Source organism: Balaenoptera physalus, assembly GCF_965194825.1.
Source record: "Balaenoptera physalus genome assembly, chromosome: 4".
NCBI classification, from domain to species: Eukaryota; Metazoa; Chordata; class Mammalia; order Artiodactyla; family Balaenopteridae; genus Balaenoptera; species Balaenoptera physalus.
Genome location: NC_138891.1, coordinates 49,652,788 through 49,669,303, shown reverse-complemented (window position 1 = coordinate 49,669,303; position 16,516 = coordinate 49,652,788). Strand labels below are relative to the sequence as shown.

Sequence of the window (16,516 nt, the reverse complement as noted above, 5' to 3'; positions counted from 1 at the left end):
GCCTCTCACTATCGCGGCCTTTCTTGCTGCGGAGCACAGGCTCCAGACGCGCAGGCTCAGTAGTTGTGGCTCACGGGCCCAGTTGCTCCACAGCATGTGGGATCTTCCCAGACCAGGGCTTGAACCCGTGTGCCGTGCATTGGCAGGCAGACTCTCAACCACTGCGCCACCAGGGATCACATTTGTTTAAACTCCACTATAGGACGTCTTTATTAAGCACTTTACTGATACAATTCTTGGTTGTTTGATTTTAGTATACTCATGGGGACAGAGCTCCAGATGAAGTGAGGGTAATCAAGCAAGGTTGAATCTTCCCCCACCAAACACCAAGTCTGGACAATCCCACCATTAGGTTGTGCAATCATTCAATTAAAAAAGTGTTTTTTTGAGAACTGCTCTCACTTTTTTCCAGAAAAAGACATTATTGAGCCATCTTGAGCAGGGTGTGCCTTTTGATCTATTTTCAGAGATGGTTGTAAGCTTAAGTCTGTTAGTAACTTGTAGGATTCAATTTTAGGATGACTAGACATGAGTAGAGGTTCAATACATAGCTTTAAACAGACTTTTACATATTGAAACAATTGATACTATTACAAGAACGATATTCACCACCATGCCTCATTAGCACTGTGGCCTACATTACAGCACTACTAGGTGGTGTTTTGAAATCACACTCTTCTTCTTGCCAATACAAAGACCATATGGTTTGCCCATGAAAAGTTTTGGATCCAGATGGAAAAAATAAGCCTAGGTGTGTCTCTTTTTTCTTAACTGCTAAAGGTTTTAAAGATATATTCCACGTAACAATCATTTTGCCTTCACAATTGGATTATGCAGTAATTGTGAAGGGTGGGATATTGAGTTTGAGATGCACATCTGTTAAAAGGGAAATTTTGATTGATATAAGCTAAACTTTTTGGAGAGAAATGTAGTAGGAAGGCAAAGAAATCTAGGAGAGAAAGTGAAGGTCCCTTTTCCCTTGTAAACCTGAAAGCAAGATTTCTAGACTTTTTCAAAATGTAAGCCTTTTCTGACATCAAATAGGGGTAAATGTTGTCTTTTCAATTATCACAGTATTCAGAGTTAACATAGATATCTTGTGATTTTCCAAATTCTGAGTATAGATTTAGTGTTTCCATTGATTATGATTTATGCAGTGCTAGTTATCACAGAGTCTATGATATTACCAACCTTCTCTTTGTCTAAGCCTTTGAAGGGATAAGACTATATCCTAATGTCTCACCTCAGTGTTTCTAAGAGGATATATGGTATTCATAGAAGTAATATGGGCTTCAGATTGTAGTTTTATCATTATTCAGTTATATGAACTTGGACAAGTTATTAACGTCTCTAAGTCTCAGTTCACTCATTTTAAATTGAGATATTGGTACTGACCCTGCAATGCTGTTGTGAGGATTTAATAACATTTAATATATATAAAGTGGCCAATAAATTTCCTGACACATGGTAGGCACTCAAAAAATGCTAGCCATTATTGTTGTTAGAGTTCTTGAGTCACTTAATTTGCTGTATCTTTTTGCTTTTTTTAATATGACATTTGAATCCAGAAAAGAAGTATTTGGAAAAGTCAGTCAGTAGTAGGTATTATAACCCAATATTGAAGTACAAGGTACAATATAAGGTTTTCCTTATAAAAATCTGGAAGTATTACTGAGGGAAATAGATGGCGTTTATCTAAAAGTTCTATGAAGATACTTACGGCTATCCAAAATTAGATTATCCTTTGCTTTAAGGCTTTTCCTGTAGTGATTTTTAAACTTTAAAGCAATTTAGCCATTGGAAAATGAAACTCCATTTAAAAGAAGTGTTGTATGGGAGATTGACCAAGGTGGTAGAGCAAGAGGACATGGAGCTCACCTCCCCTCATGAACACATAAAAAATAATCTACATGTGGAACAATTCTCACTGAAAACTAACTGGAAACTGGCAGAAGGACTCCTGTACCACCAAGACTATAAGAAAGATACAAAGTAATTGGGTAGGAAGGGAAGAAAAGCAATGCAGTCAGGACCTATGCTCCTGAGAGGGGATTCAGAGGAAAGAGGAGAATATATGAGTGGACATCCACCCTGGGGAGTGAAGGATGAGAGCCACAGATTGGGTGTCCCAGTCCTGGGGTCCTATCTGGGGGAGATGAGAACCGTGGCTGGTTAAAGGACCACTAGGACTAACAGGAGGGCTGTGGGAAGCCTGTACTCCACTTCTGAGGAACTGGCTTGCCCCGGAGGCAGGGTAGAGAAAGGACTGCTCCAGAGGCTACTGGGTTTCCTGCAACAGCCTCAGCTGAGGTGTGTGTCCCAGCCCAAGTGGAGTGAGCACTCTGACCCCCTCCATCTCCAGCCCCACCCCCTACCAAGGTGATAGCTGCCAGCACACCCTGAGGAAAGATGTGACTTGTGTCCATCTCAAATCTAGCTCTCCCATCAAAGGGACTGGGCAATGTCTGTATAGGGACACTCCCATGTAAGAATATCCATTTAAAACCACAATAGGTAACTCTTTCACCTAAATTCATAGAAGCAGAGAAAGTTAAGCAAAATGAAAAGAGAAACTGCTCTCACTTGAAAGAGCAAGAGAGAACCTCTGAAAAAATAAATAATGAAACAGAAATAAACAATTTACCAGATAAAGAGTTCAAAGCACTAGTAATAAAAATCTTAACTGAATTAGGGAAAAGAACACATGTACAGAGTGAAAATTTTAACAAAGAACTAGAAAATATAAAAAAGGCACAATCAGAAATGAAGAATTCAATAGCTGAAATAAAAAACACACTAGAAGGAATGAATAGCAGACCAAGTGATACAGAAGAATGCATAAGTGATCTGGAAGATAGAATAATGGAAATCATCCAATCAGAACAGCAAAAAGGAAAACAAATTACAAAAATGAAAACAGTCTAAGATATCTCAGGGATAACTTTAAGTGTACCAACCTTTGCATTATAGGGGTCCTAGAAGGAGAAGAGAGAGAAGGTTTCGAAAATATATTTGAGGAAATTATGGCTGAAAACTGTCCAAACCTGAAGATGGAAATAGATATCTAAGCATAGGAAGCACAGAGGGTCCCAAACAAGATGAACACAAACAGACCCACCCCAAGACATATCATAATTAAAATGGCAAAAGGTAAAGATAAACAGAGAATTCTAAAGGCAGCAAGAGAAGAACAAAGAGTCATATACAAGTGAATCTCCATAAGGCTATCAGCTGATTTCTCTGCAGAAACTTTGCAGGCCAAAAGGAAGTGGCATGTTATATTCAATGTGCTGAAAGGGCAAAATCTGCAGCCTAGGATACTCTACCCATCAAGATTATCATTTAGAATTGAAAGAGAGATAAAGAGCTTCTTGGACAAGCAAAAACTAAAAGAGTTAATCAATAGTAAACCTACCCTAAAAGAAGTGTTGAAGGGTCTTCTCTAAGTGGAAAGGAAGTAGGAATCTCTAGGAAAGGGAAAATCCCACTAAGAAAGGCAAATATACAGTAAGAACTGAGGATCAACCACTGAAATAAGCCAGTACAAAGATTAAAAGACAAAAAATTATAAAAGCAACTATAACTACAATAAACAGGGATAAACATGAAGATGTAGAATATGACATGAAAAACACAAAATGTGGGGATGGAGAGTAAAAAATGTATATCTTTTAGCATTTGAACTTAAATGACTACCAGTTTAAAACAAGTAGATGTAGTTATAGATCGAAGTATCTGAACCCCATGGTAACCACTTATCAAAAACCTACAATAGATACACAAAAATAAAAAGAAAGGAACATAAGCATACTACTAAAGAAAACCATCAAACCACACGGGAAGAAAGAAGAAGAAGAAGAAGGAAGAGGATGAGGAGGAGAAGGAGAAGAAGGAGAAGAAGAGATTCATTTCAGAACAAAGACGCACACAGACTGAAAGTGAGGGGATGGAAAAAGGTATTTCATGCAAAGAGAAATGACAAAAAAGCAGGGGTAGCAATATTTGTATACTTTTCAGACAAAATAGACTTTAAAACAAAGGCTATAAAAAAAAAAAACAAAGAAAGGCATTATATGACAAAAGGATCAATACAAAAAGAGGATATTACACTTCTTAACATATATGTACCCAATACAGGAACACCTAAATATATAAAGCAAATACTAACAGACATAAAGGGAGAAATTGACAATAATACAATAAGAGTAGGGGACCTTAACACCCCACTTACATCACTGAGCAGGTCATCCAGACAGAATATCAATAAGGCAACTGTGGATTTAAATGACACAATAGACCAGATGGTCTTAATAGATATCTACAGCATTAAATCCAAAAACAATAGAATACACATTCTTTTCAAATGCATATTGAACGTTCTCCAGGATAAATCACGTGCTAGGTCACAAAACAAGTCTCAAGAAATTTAAGAGGATAGAAATTATATCAAGCATTTTTTCTGACCACAATGGTATGAAACTAGAAATCAATTATAGAAAGAAAAATGGAAAAAGAACAAACACGTGGAGATGAAACAACATGCTACTAAAAAAATGGGTCAGTTGACCATTTCATTGACCAATGGGTCAATGAAGAAATCAAAGAGGAAATCAGAAAATACCTTGAGACAAATGAAAATGGAAACACACTTGAAAAATCTATAGGATGCAGCAAAAGCTATTCTAAGAAGGAGGTTCATAGAGATACAGGTCTTCCTCAAGAAATGAGAAAAATCTCAAATAAACCACCTAACCTACCACCCAAAGGAATTAGAAAAAGAAGAATTAACAAATCTTAAATTCAGCAGAAGGAAGGAAATAATAAAGATCTGAGAGGAGATAAATAAGACAGGGATTAAAAAAAAATAGGAAAGATCAATGAAACCAAGAGCTGATTTTTTTAAAAGATAAAATTGATAAACCTTTAGCCAGGCTCACCTAGAAGAAAAGAGAGAGGACCTAAATAAACAAAATAAGAATTGAAAGAGGAGAAATAACTGACACCACAGAGATACAATCATAAGAGAATACTGTGAACAGCTATGTGCCAACAAACAGGACAACATAGAAGAAATGGAAAAATTTCTAGAAACATACAGCAGCCAAGTCTGAATCAAGGAGAAACAGACAATTTGAACAGACTGACCACTAGAAGTGAAATTGAATTTGTAATAAAAAAAAAAAAAACTACCAGCAAAAGTCCAGGACTAGACAGCTTCACAGGGAAATTCTACCAAACACATAAAGAGTTAATACCTATAAAATTTAACAGGATAGAACACTCTCAAATTCATTCTAAGAGGCGTCCATTATCTGATACCAAAACCAGACAAAGACACTACAAAAAAAAAAAGGAAATTACAAGTCAATATCCCTGATGCATATAGATGCAAAAATCCTCAACAAAATATCAGCAAACTGAATGCAACAATATATAAAAAGGATCATACCCCATGATCAAGTTGGATTTATTCCAGGGTTGCAAGAATGGTTCAATATTTGCAAATCAATGTGATACATCATGTTAACAAAAGGAAGAATAAAAAATCACATGATAATCTCAATAGATGCTGAAAAAGCATTTGACAAAAGTCAACATTTATTCATGATAAAAACTCTCATCAAAGTGTTCATAAGTAGCACTATTTACAATAGCCAAGATACATAAGTGACCCAAGTGTCCATCAACAGATGAATGGATAAAGAAGATGTGGTTTATGTACAATGGAAATTCTGCCATTTGCAGCAATGTGGATGGACCTAGAGAGTATTATGCTTAGTGAAATGTCAGACGTAGAAAAACAAATACTATATGATATCACTTATGTGTGGAATCTAAAAAATAAAACAAATGAAGGTATATAGCAAAACTGAAACAGACTCACAGATATAGAAAATAAACTAGTGGTTACCAGTGGAAAGAGGGAAGGAGGGAGGGGCAAGATAGGGGTATGAGATTAAGAGATACAAACTACTCTATAAAATGGATAGTCAACAAGGATATACTGTATAACACAGGAAATTATAGCAATTATCTTGTAATAACTTATGGAGTAATAATCTGTAAAAATACTGAATAACTGCTGTACACCTAAAACTGTTGATAATATAATATTATAACTCAATTATATTTCAATAAAGAAAGTGTTGTATGATCATCTTTATCTCTGTGGCAGAGTGCAAAGAACACTGGATTAGGAGTCATGAGGTCACCACTCTCTTGCTTATTGAACAACCTGGGAAAATCACTTAACATTTCTGCATTTCAGATGCTTCATGTGTAAAAGGGTATTTCAGGGTTCTCTGGTTGGAAGCAACAGGGTTATCTGTCTTTGTTACTCTGCTCAAGATTCAGATTCACAGGAGGGACCCCAAAGTTTGACCTAACTTGGCTGACATGCCAACTTCTAGGAAGGGAATGGGCTTCTGAGTCCGGTTCCATGTCTGTCCAGTGGGTAAAAGGTAAATCCTCAGAAGGAAATCAGGGCACTATAGGAAAGAGAAGTAGGCCCTGGGTTGTAAGAAAACAACAGATGTCAACTGAGGATCATAAATGATGCTGGTTTCCTACAATTTGCGAATGTTACGTTATGTGACATATGTGGTAATGCTTAGTAAAGTCTAATGCACCCGGTAGTATTATTGTTATTGGGTAGTGTCATTATATTAGTGATACAGACCTTGAATTTGTAAGTGGCTGACCCAGCAATCATACTATTTAGTTACTTCTGAATAGCATGATATCCTTAAACATAATTTTACATTAAAAAATAAAAGTTTGAGTATAGTCATGGAAACCAGTCTTTCTAATTAAAATCCTGAATTCATTGTCTCTTTGAGGATCAGAGAAACTCCAGCTAACCCTAATGAGTTCTAAGGTATCCATCAAAAATGAGTAAATTCTTTGTTAGATTTTAAACAATGAAAGTAGGTAAATGGCCAGTCTGGTCATTAAAAATCTTGCCAGTGGCATAAGTGGGAATGTTTTCATCTTGTTAACAATAGACTTGCTTCTTGAACCAGATACAGTAATAGGAATTTGTAGAAATAGCACTTAAAGTTTTTATTTGCAGGGTCCAAATGAGTATTCCAGAACTGGGTAAAAACATGGCCTTTAATAAGAGACTTTTCTTTCTTTCTTTTTTTTAATTAGTGAGGATAAAAATATTAAGTAGATCATCACTATAATTTGAGTGCAAATGCTTTTAGTAATTTTATTAGGAAATTCAGTAGCAATGTTTTCCACTATTTAAAAAAAATATTAGACGTCTCTTTTCTGGTCTTTAGCCCTTGTGGTATAATAAAATAAAAATGAGATACAGGAAATGGGAAGTCTGTTAATGTTCATTATATTATACAGAGTCATGTAGAATGGAATGATTAATATGCTTGAGTCAACCCAGGCATGCATATTCAAACTTTAAGCAAACCTCCAGATTACTCAGTTATTATTGGAAATTTGAGAATAACACTTCTGAATGAGTGTTTTTATGGAATCAGGAGGGGCCTAATTGTGTAGGTACTTTAATATAGGCCTTAACAGAAAGAGAAGTAAATTATACTCCTGAAGATTCCGTGGACAAATTCATTGATTTTATAAAAGTCTGGAAAATGACCAACTTTAACTTAATTTTTGTTTCAATGAAGAATAAATTGATTTTCCTTAGACTATTAGAACTTTTCTTTAGTCCCTTTGGGCCTTTATTATTTTATCAAGTGTTTGATGTGTGAGTGGAAGAGATTAGTTTATATCATCAGATTTAGCCCTGTTTTTTATAAGCAACATGTTATATAATCTCACATTATGCTACATGTTGACTTTTGGTTAGGGGAATAATTAAATCTAATATCTACACAATTAAAACTACTTGTATATTGGATGAATTACATAGGGTTTTAGAAGCTTTCTTTAAAATTATATAACTGCTTATCAATTGAATCTTTATAAAGATGGATTCATGTGGAAAGTTTATAATTTTAAAACATTTATTTTGCCTGATGATAAAGCAATATAAAATAATACATGTTGATTATAGGGAGTATTAGAAAGTTTGGAAAAGAAAATGTCATCCACTATCATGTCATTCAGAAGCAAATACCATTTTCATTTTGAAGTATTCAAAATTCTAATTTTGAATTGAGTTTTTTCTCTACATGTATTTACTTTTAAAATATAGTTTTGTCTATTGGTTTAGACATGAACAGCTCTCATCTGTGTACATTATTCAGAAGCTGAATAATTAACAACTTGTCGACATTTTAAAAAGGACGATTAGAAAATACTCATCAAACTTAGAGAAGATAGAGGAATGTGTACCTATTACATTGCCTAATTCACTGCTATCATGGAATACACAGCCAAATGTTATCATTGACTTTTATTGTGTGGTCCTTTATCTAGTTTTATTTTACTTTCAGGTATGTCTTCTAACAGTTTCCATTGGTAAGCTTTATGATCTAATAAGTAGTTTTTCCTAATATTTTTATTTAGTTATTTTAAGCCTCATGTCCTTATCCTATTGTCAAATTATTAAATATTATTTTAGAAACTATAAGCTGTGAATGATTGATTACAGTGCTGTCTGATTTCAAAATTTTACACTGTTCCCTTTACTGACAGTAAAGTCAAGTCTGTAGTTTTAAGATGTTTTGTCTCTTCTGAAGATAGTAAATGGCCCTAGAAGATCAGAGGGGAGAGAACCTTAGAAAAGCTCTGTATTTTTATTCCTGTTTTTCCTGTACTGGCTATGCTATACTTAACACACATTATAATTTTTTATTTTTCTAAAGAAGTCTCTATTTAGTATTGCTAACATCCTCCCATGAAAGATAAGGACTTTTGTACTTTTTAGAACATCCTTCCGACCTCTCTCATGGCCTAGCCATCAACTTGCAGCTCTCTTGTTATTATTTTCTAGAATGTTAGTTGTAGTTTTTTGTTTTTTTTTTTTTTTTTTTTTTTTTTGAAATTCACGTTCTTTTTTTATTTATTTATTTATGACTGTGTTGAGTCTTCGTTTCTGTGCGAGGGCTTTCTCTAGTTGCGGCAAGTGGGGACCACTCTTCATCGCGGTGCGCGGGCCTCTCACCATTGCGGCCTCTCTTGTTGCGGAGCACAGGCTCCAGACGCGCAGGCTCAGTAATTGTGGCTCACGGGCCCAGTTGCTCCGTGGCATGTGGGATCTTCCCAGACCAGGGCTCGAACCCGTGTCCCCTGCGTTGGCAGGCAGATTCTCAACCACTGCACCACCAGGGAAGCCCTTAGTTGTAGTTTTTTTTTAAGATGTATCAGCATGTCTTGCTGACTTATTTGCTCACTACTGTTTTTTGCATCTCATTCTTTCCTTTTTCCCCTCCCTAGGTTCAAGTACGTAATTTAATACTTCTTTCAGCAATAATTCATGAATAGTTAACTTTTTTAGTTCTGGTATGTCTGGAAATATCTTTCTCTTGCCCTCTCCCTTGAAAGTTGGTTTGACTGAATATGGAATCCTGGTTCAGTTATTTTGTCTTGATACTTTGAAAATACTTCTCTATTCTCTTTTAGCAGCTCTGGTTGTTGAGGAGACAATTCTGTCATCCTGATTATTCTCTTTTTTGGGTAATCTGCCTTTTCCTCTGAAAACTTTTAAGATTTTTCTTTTTATCATTGATCTTTTGAAGTTTCACTACAATGTCTTTGGGTTTGGATTTTTCTTTTTTGATACTGTTTGTGACTCTTTCAAGTGTTTATGCCTTTTTTTAAATGATAACTTTTATTGTTAAATTATCTTTTTTTTTTTTTAAGTATTTGTTTATTTATTTATTTATGGCTGTGTTGGGTCTTCGTTTCTGTGCGAGGGCTTTCTCTAGTTGCGGCAAGCGGGGGCCACTCTTCATTGCGGTGCGCGGGCCTCTCACTATCGCGGCCTCTCTTTTTGTGGAGCACAGGCTCCAGACGCGCAGGCTCAGTAATTGTGGCTCACGGGCTTAGTTGTTCCGTGACATGTGGGATCTTCCCAGACCAGGGCTCGAACCCATGTCCCCTGCATTAGCAGGCAGACTCTCAACCACTGTGCCACCAGGGAAGCCCTATGTCTTTTTTTGATTCTGGAAAAATTTCAGCCATTATCTCTTCAGATATTGCCTCTCTTCTGTTCTCTTTTTTCTGGTATATATACATATATACGTAAATATATGTTTAAATGTATATATATTCATATATATATTTGTGTATATATTCATATGTATATATTCCCATACCTATTAACTTCTTTTTATTTCATTCTCTTTATCTCTTTACAGTCTGTGAGATTTATTCAGTTTCTAATGGAGTTCACTAATTTTCTCTTCAGCTTTATCTAGTTTACATTTTAGCCCATATATTGGACTTTTTATTTCATATTTTCCATTCCAAGATTTCCAATTGAGAATAGTTTTTCATAGCTATTGTTCTGTTTCATACCCTACTTTTGTTTCATTGATGTTAATCCTCATTTTCCTCTTTGAGAATTTTAAGCATCATTATTTAAAAGTTCTTTTCAGATTGCTTATTTATTTCTATTTATTTGTGTAAGTTGTCCCTTCTATTTAGCTTATTGTCTTTTTCGGTGCTGATTTTCTCTTGAGAATTTAGTTTTTAAGAGCTCATCCTGCGTGGGAATTTTCTTCAACACATTCCTTGCTATATGGAAATTCACAGTTGAACCAGGTCTTGTGATACTGTGAATAAAATGATTTTACCCTCTGTTCAGAGGCTGGGAATGCAGTTATAACTCTGGCTTCAACTGGGTGCTTGGTTCATGTGTGGAGCATGTTCAGGCCCTTTCCTAAACGCTGAAACACAATCCTTACAATTCATTTTTGGCCATAACCCAGACAAAGACCCTTTATTGTTGTAGATTTCCTTTTTTTTTAAATGGGCCATGGAAAACTTTCTTTCTTGCTTTTGAACAAGATTGTGCTTTCAAATAGTTCAAAAATAGTTATCCATTACTTCTCATATTTGAACAGGAACAATTTTGGCATGTGTTTACACTGCCATCTTGGTCTGGTATCTTTCATGGGATTTAAAGATAAATTTTATTTTGGATAGACATTTTCCATGAAGGTAAAATATGTTTTTACTGAATCTTCTTTATTAATTCAGGATATGATATGTTCAAATTACACTAAACTGAAATGGAAGAAATAGTTGGGATCATCGGGACAAATTGTATATTTTGGCACCCTGAACTTCAAACTTCCTTAGATTAAACATTCATGAAGAAGAATCAATAGAGAGAACTTTTATAATACCTTAAGGAATAGAAATAAAGGGCATATTCAGTTGAAATCCGAAAGAGATTTTTAAAATCTAGACAACAGAAGACATAAGATAGTAACTCTTCTTTATCAGCTGATTTACCAGTAGTGATTCAAACATTTCAGAGGCCACAAACAATATATGGGGAACCTTGGCTTAAGACACAACAAAACAAAACAAAACCTCTCTTTTGGACTTTATTCAGTAAATAGCAAGTTAGTTGCTAAAGCTTGCATGTGGAATTTTTCTCCTCATTCACTCAACAAACACATTGGCCTCATATGAGTTGAAGTTAAACTTTATTTAGACATAATGGGGAGCCATTGGAATGTCTAAAATGTGAAGAGATACAATCAGAATTATGCTGTAGGATGTTTAATTTGGCAAAGGTATGCAAGATGAATTGTAACAGAGAAACACTGAAAATTTAGAGAGCTAGTTAGTGAGCTATTATTGCAAAAGAAACATTGGAAGTAAATAATAAGAACATGGACTAGCCTGTGGCAATAGGAGTAGAAAGAACAGCGTAACAAGGGAAGAATCAGCAGGACTTGGTTGCTGACTGTATGTGGTAAATATGAAGGCAGAGAAGTAAGGTGTGAATTGGGGGATGGGGAGAACAATGCTGCCAAGAAAGAACGGCAAAATCAGACTGCACGGGATCAAGGAAATAAAGATTCTGCCCATTTTAATGCGATGTGAATTCATAGACTCTTTTTTTAGGGTTGATCAGTGGCAGTGAAAAGGAGAGAAATTGTGTAATAGTTTTAATGGGTGGAGGGCTAAAATCTTTCTTAAAGCTTATGCATGATTGGTGGTGTTTTATGGAATACAGTCTATTTTATGTGGGTCCCCAAGAAAATTTTTCAGTTGTCATCACAGTTGCCTGTAAATATTTATTGTTCATTACTGTATGTTTAGAAAATGGAATCAAGAAAAAGCCATTATTTTCCTTCTGACTGTCACATGATTTGGATTTTCCACTGCAGTTCAACCAAAAGTCAGATTGGGATTTTAGGAATGAACCAAGTCGTGGAAACGCTTAGGTCCAGCCATGTTCTGGGGGAGGCTTTATGATGGAGATGGAATCAGATACTGAATGAAAGAATTTGGAGTCACTGCAGGGTTATCTCCAGCCTGAGGGGAAATGACCAGTCAGGAAGGGCATTGGCATGAGAAGCTGGAGTGGCAGCTTGCCGATAACCCTCAGAAGAGCTACATGCTCTTTAAGGAAGTAACAGGATCACCTTCCTGCAAAAACACGTTAATCTGACAATTCACTTGATCTCAAATGAGGTATGGCTAATGGTGATCCTACAAAAAATGAGGCAGTTTTAGCAAATTTGAGAAAATCCCTCTTTTAGGTTGCAAACGCCACAAATGTTTTATAACTGAAGCCCTCAGCCAAGGGATAATAATAATTTCCATATGCACGTCTGGTTCTAACATGGGAATATATTTCCAAAGATGGGTGTGGTGTCTCTCTTCAAGGGAATATTTAAGGTGCGTAGAGGCAACTGCTTATCTGCTGAATTCCAATTGACTCCTGTTAGACTCTGCAGATCCCCGATGTGTTTTCAGCCATGAGATATTCGGCCATTGGCCACGACAGCATTTTCTTTGCTCTCTGCTTTTCTCATGACCACTGTGCTTTATCTTGTTTGAAGAGGCACTCACATAATAATTGCATATCCAAGGGAACAGGTTTTTGTGTCCCCCTTTGGTTTTGATGTTCATGACTTGCACCTGTAATCAGTTCCTTTTCTGATAGCGTGTTTATGCTTACTATGTGCTAGGTGCTGTTCTCACCAAATACTCACATCACTTCTATGATGTAGTTCTATTATTGTCTCAGAGGCTTAAAGAGGAGTCCCACCTTGCTGAAATTTGCCAGCTTATAAGTGGCTGGCCACCAATCACTGCCGCTGTGCCATACTGCTTCCCATGAGTACAAGCTGGCTAATGGCTTTGAAACTGGAGATTCTGCTAATGATTGGTTCAGAGTTCTGACTGTGAAAACAGTATTCAAACTACCAATATAGTCAGGATTGGGCTGCTTAGCTTCTTTTGGAAAAGCCATGGAAAAAATGAATATTGGCGATACAGTGGACATACCCTGGCTTCTCCGTCTTTCATAGGTACTTGATTCCTAGTAGCACTTCTCTACAATTAAAAAGCTATTTCCACTCAAGAAACAACCAACCTTTTGAAAAATGTAGTCCCTTCTTTCTATTCCCTAAATGAACCAGACACTGGTTGGCGCTAAAAAGGCATCCATATAAAATACAGATTCTAATTGTGACTTAGAATATTTTACTGTATTATAGTATGTTTAGAAATAATCACAAAGGAATAAAAACTTAAGTGAGTATCATATTTGTGTTGAAATTTACCATACAATTGAACTATCTGCTCCTCCATCCCTGCCCCCGCCCCCATATACATTTATATTCTGTTGTGATGAGATTCTACCTTTTTCACCATCCAGGCTTATCAAAGCTATAAACTGGTCACATAATTCACAGAAGCTTAAAGATACGTGGCGAACTTGGATAGGGTCCAAGGGAGAGCAATGAAAATGATTAACGGGTTGGAAAACAGCACTGATGAAAAAAGATGAATGGAATTAGGATTACTGGTATTGAGGTTTAGAGGTGACTTAATAACTGTCCTCAACTGTATGAAGGACTTTTAAGAGAAGCCTGGTGACCAAGTCTTCCAAATCCGTCTCATAGAAGGAGAAAGGCGATTACACTAAACAGGAAGGATTTAACCTCGATATGAGTTTCAAAGAGGATTCATCCTCATTACTGCCATTTATTGACTCTCTTCCATTCCTTCTGTCATCATTATTGATGTTTTCATCATTATTGATTTTTAATGAGAAAGTTGAAGGTGAATGGCACCCTAAGTAGAACAGTTTAATATACATAAAAAGCTTTCTTCCCAGTAAGGCAGTGATTCTCAGTTGGAAGTTTGGAGTAGTAAGGGGAACCAGAATCAGCACACGGGGAGTCTTTACAAAATGCAGATGCTCTAGGATCCATCACTATCCTCTATCTTCCTTTGAAGAATAACTGCCTTAAAGATGAATGCTCTCGTTTAGTCAATGCAGGTAGGTGAAAAGAGGAAGATCTCAACGGTATATAATAAAACTTCGGTGATGAGTATATTCAGTGTGGTGTTCTGATTAGTTGGTCATTTTAGTTAGCTAAGGGCTAATTTATTTTAGTGCTTATCCTTGAGAAAGTTTTGAAAATATTTTTATCTGTCTCCAGCTTTCATAGTGTCCTCAACAGTTAGAACTTGTGGCATCTGACTTTATGAGAAACAGTTCTGCAGGGCAGAGTAGCGTGGATCAAGACAGGCAAAGCGTGGGCTTGGTATTTGGGGCTGCATCATGCCTTTGGAAGCTCAAGAGGAAGAACTGGGCAGTGTAAACTGTCAACTTGTTAATTTCACCAATAGGCTTACTCTCTGAAAATGTTCCCCCTCGAAAATTCATCATTAAAAATCACAAGAACAAAATCGCTTAAAATTAAGTATTCCCTTTGGGTAATAAGAACTGTTCTTAATCTCCTGTTTTACATTTTAAAGTGGAGGAAATGAACCACAAGGAAAGCAGAGAAGATCGTGTCATGGTCAGTGGTCATGTTTACATGTTATGAGAACGCTGTATAATCCTAACAACTGTTTTCTCTCAAAAGCTCCACCTCTTTGATCTATTTGAAATTTTGCACCTACCATCACAGAGGATCGTGGCATAAATCTGTATTCTTTCCTACCGTTTAAGGCTATGGGTCCTTTGATTAATTTAACCACATGTTACTGTCAGGTTGAACACATTTATCTTCTGTTTCAAAGTGTATACTCGTCAATCTCTCTACCGTTCCATCCCTTCAGGCCTTATTTCATCACATTTAAGGAGACTCTTTCCTGCCTGTCTTTATCTTGTTAGGCTTTCAACAGCTTAAGTTGACTCTTCATTCTTTCATTCTCGCTGTCAAGCCTTCTTTAACACGCTCTCTCATTTCCCTATTCATAAAATGTCAGGGCTGCTTCTGCTTCACCAAGCATTATATGCACAGTCAAATGCTACTACAGATTAAATCATTTTCCATCTGAGAAGCTTACCCAGGACACATTTTTTTAAGAGTAGGTTGCACTGCTCAAAGTGGGGTGCAATCAGTGTCTTCCTCAGAGTCTGAGGGAGCTGCAAAGTGGAGGAGGCCACTCTTGGCTCTGTTGCTGGTGGGAGCTCCTGCTGCTGCCTGAGGAGGGAGAGGCACCATTCAGGTTTTGTGAGAGACTGAAAGTTCAACGAGGAAAATAAAAGGACATAGTGTTGCACAGATACTTAGAATAAAGTTTTATAAGGCATGCTACTTGATCAAATAAACTATAACTTTTAACTGTGAACTCTGTTTTGAGCCCCAGTACTTGGTACCCAGCAAACACTCAGATATCTTTTTGAATGAATGAATGAATGAATTGCATGGCATACCACGCAATTGGAGGCAAAGGGAAAAATTATAGAAAGTAGTGCCTTAAACAGATATTCATATAAGTTTCAATGCTGGAACAACAAGGTTGCACGTTGTTCTAACTATAGTTTCTATTCTATTAAATAAGAAAAGAGAGATATAATACATATGCTTATGTTTCTAAATATGGATTAATTTCTGTGGTTACTCTATTTACTATTATTTCTCCAGCAATATTACTGTAGGTAGATCATAGTATATAATCATAGTAATAAACACATATGTGTTAAATAACTATATTTAACTTGATCTTTTATGTCATTTTGTCTCTCTGTGCTTATCACAAGTAGTTATTTTATATTTCCTACCTAAATTGAAATTACATTGAAGGCAAAGATTTTTATATGTCATTCCTGAGTAGAAATTCCATAATGAACTTCCGTGGTTGACAAGTCCTGAGATTGGCTAAACCTATATGGATTTGGAATTGGGCACAGGAGTGAATGGAAAAGTGACTTATTTAGCCAACAGGTTGTCCTGTCACACAGTTGATTTGGCTGATGCTGTCACTGAATTGATTGACTAAGCTGTATTTTGCTTTTCATGAAGAGCTAATTCCTTCTTACCTCCCATGTGGCTGTAAGATCTAAGTCGCCTCATATCTATTTTCAACACTGTGCATTAACTCTTCCTTTCCAACTCTTCTTCAAAGTCAGTGGGGTCATGTCACTGACCTCAGGAAACTGACT

The 16,516-nt window shown here is 36.2% G+C and overlaps 1 protein-coding gene and 1 long non-coding RNA gene across 9 annotated transcripts in view; both read left to right on the top strand.

Moving 5' to 3' along the window:
* The window catches only part of MECOM (MDS1 and EVI1 complex locus), a 562,576-nt gene that overhangs the window by 148,798 nt on the left and 397,262 nt on the right, over positions 1-16,516 (top strand). The window lies entirely within an intron of this gene.
* Positions 9,268-11,465, top strand: LOC309659155. The gene is made up of 2 exons (XR_014262634.1): positions 9,268-9,726; positions 10,069-11,465. It is a non-coding gene; the product is annotated as an uncharacterized lncRNA (long non-coding RNA).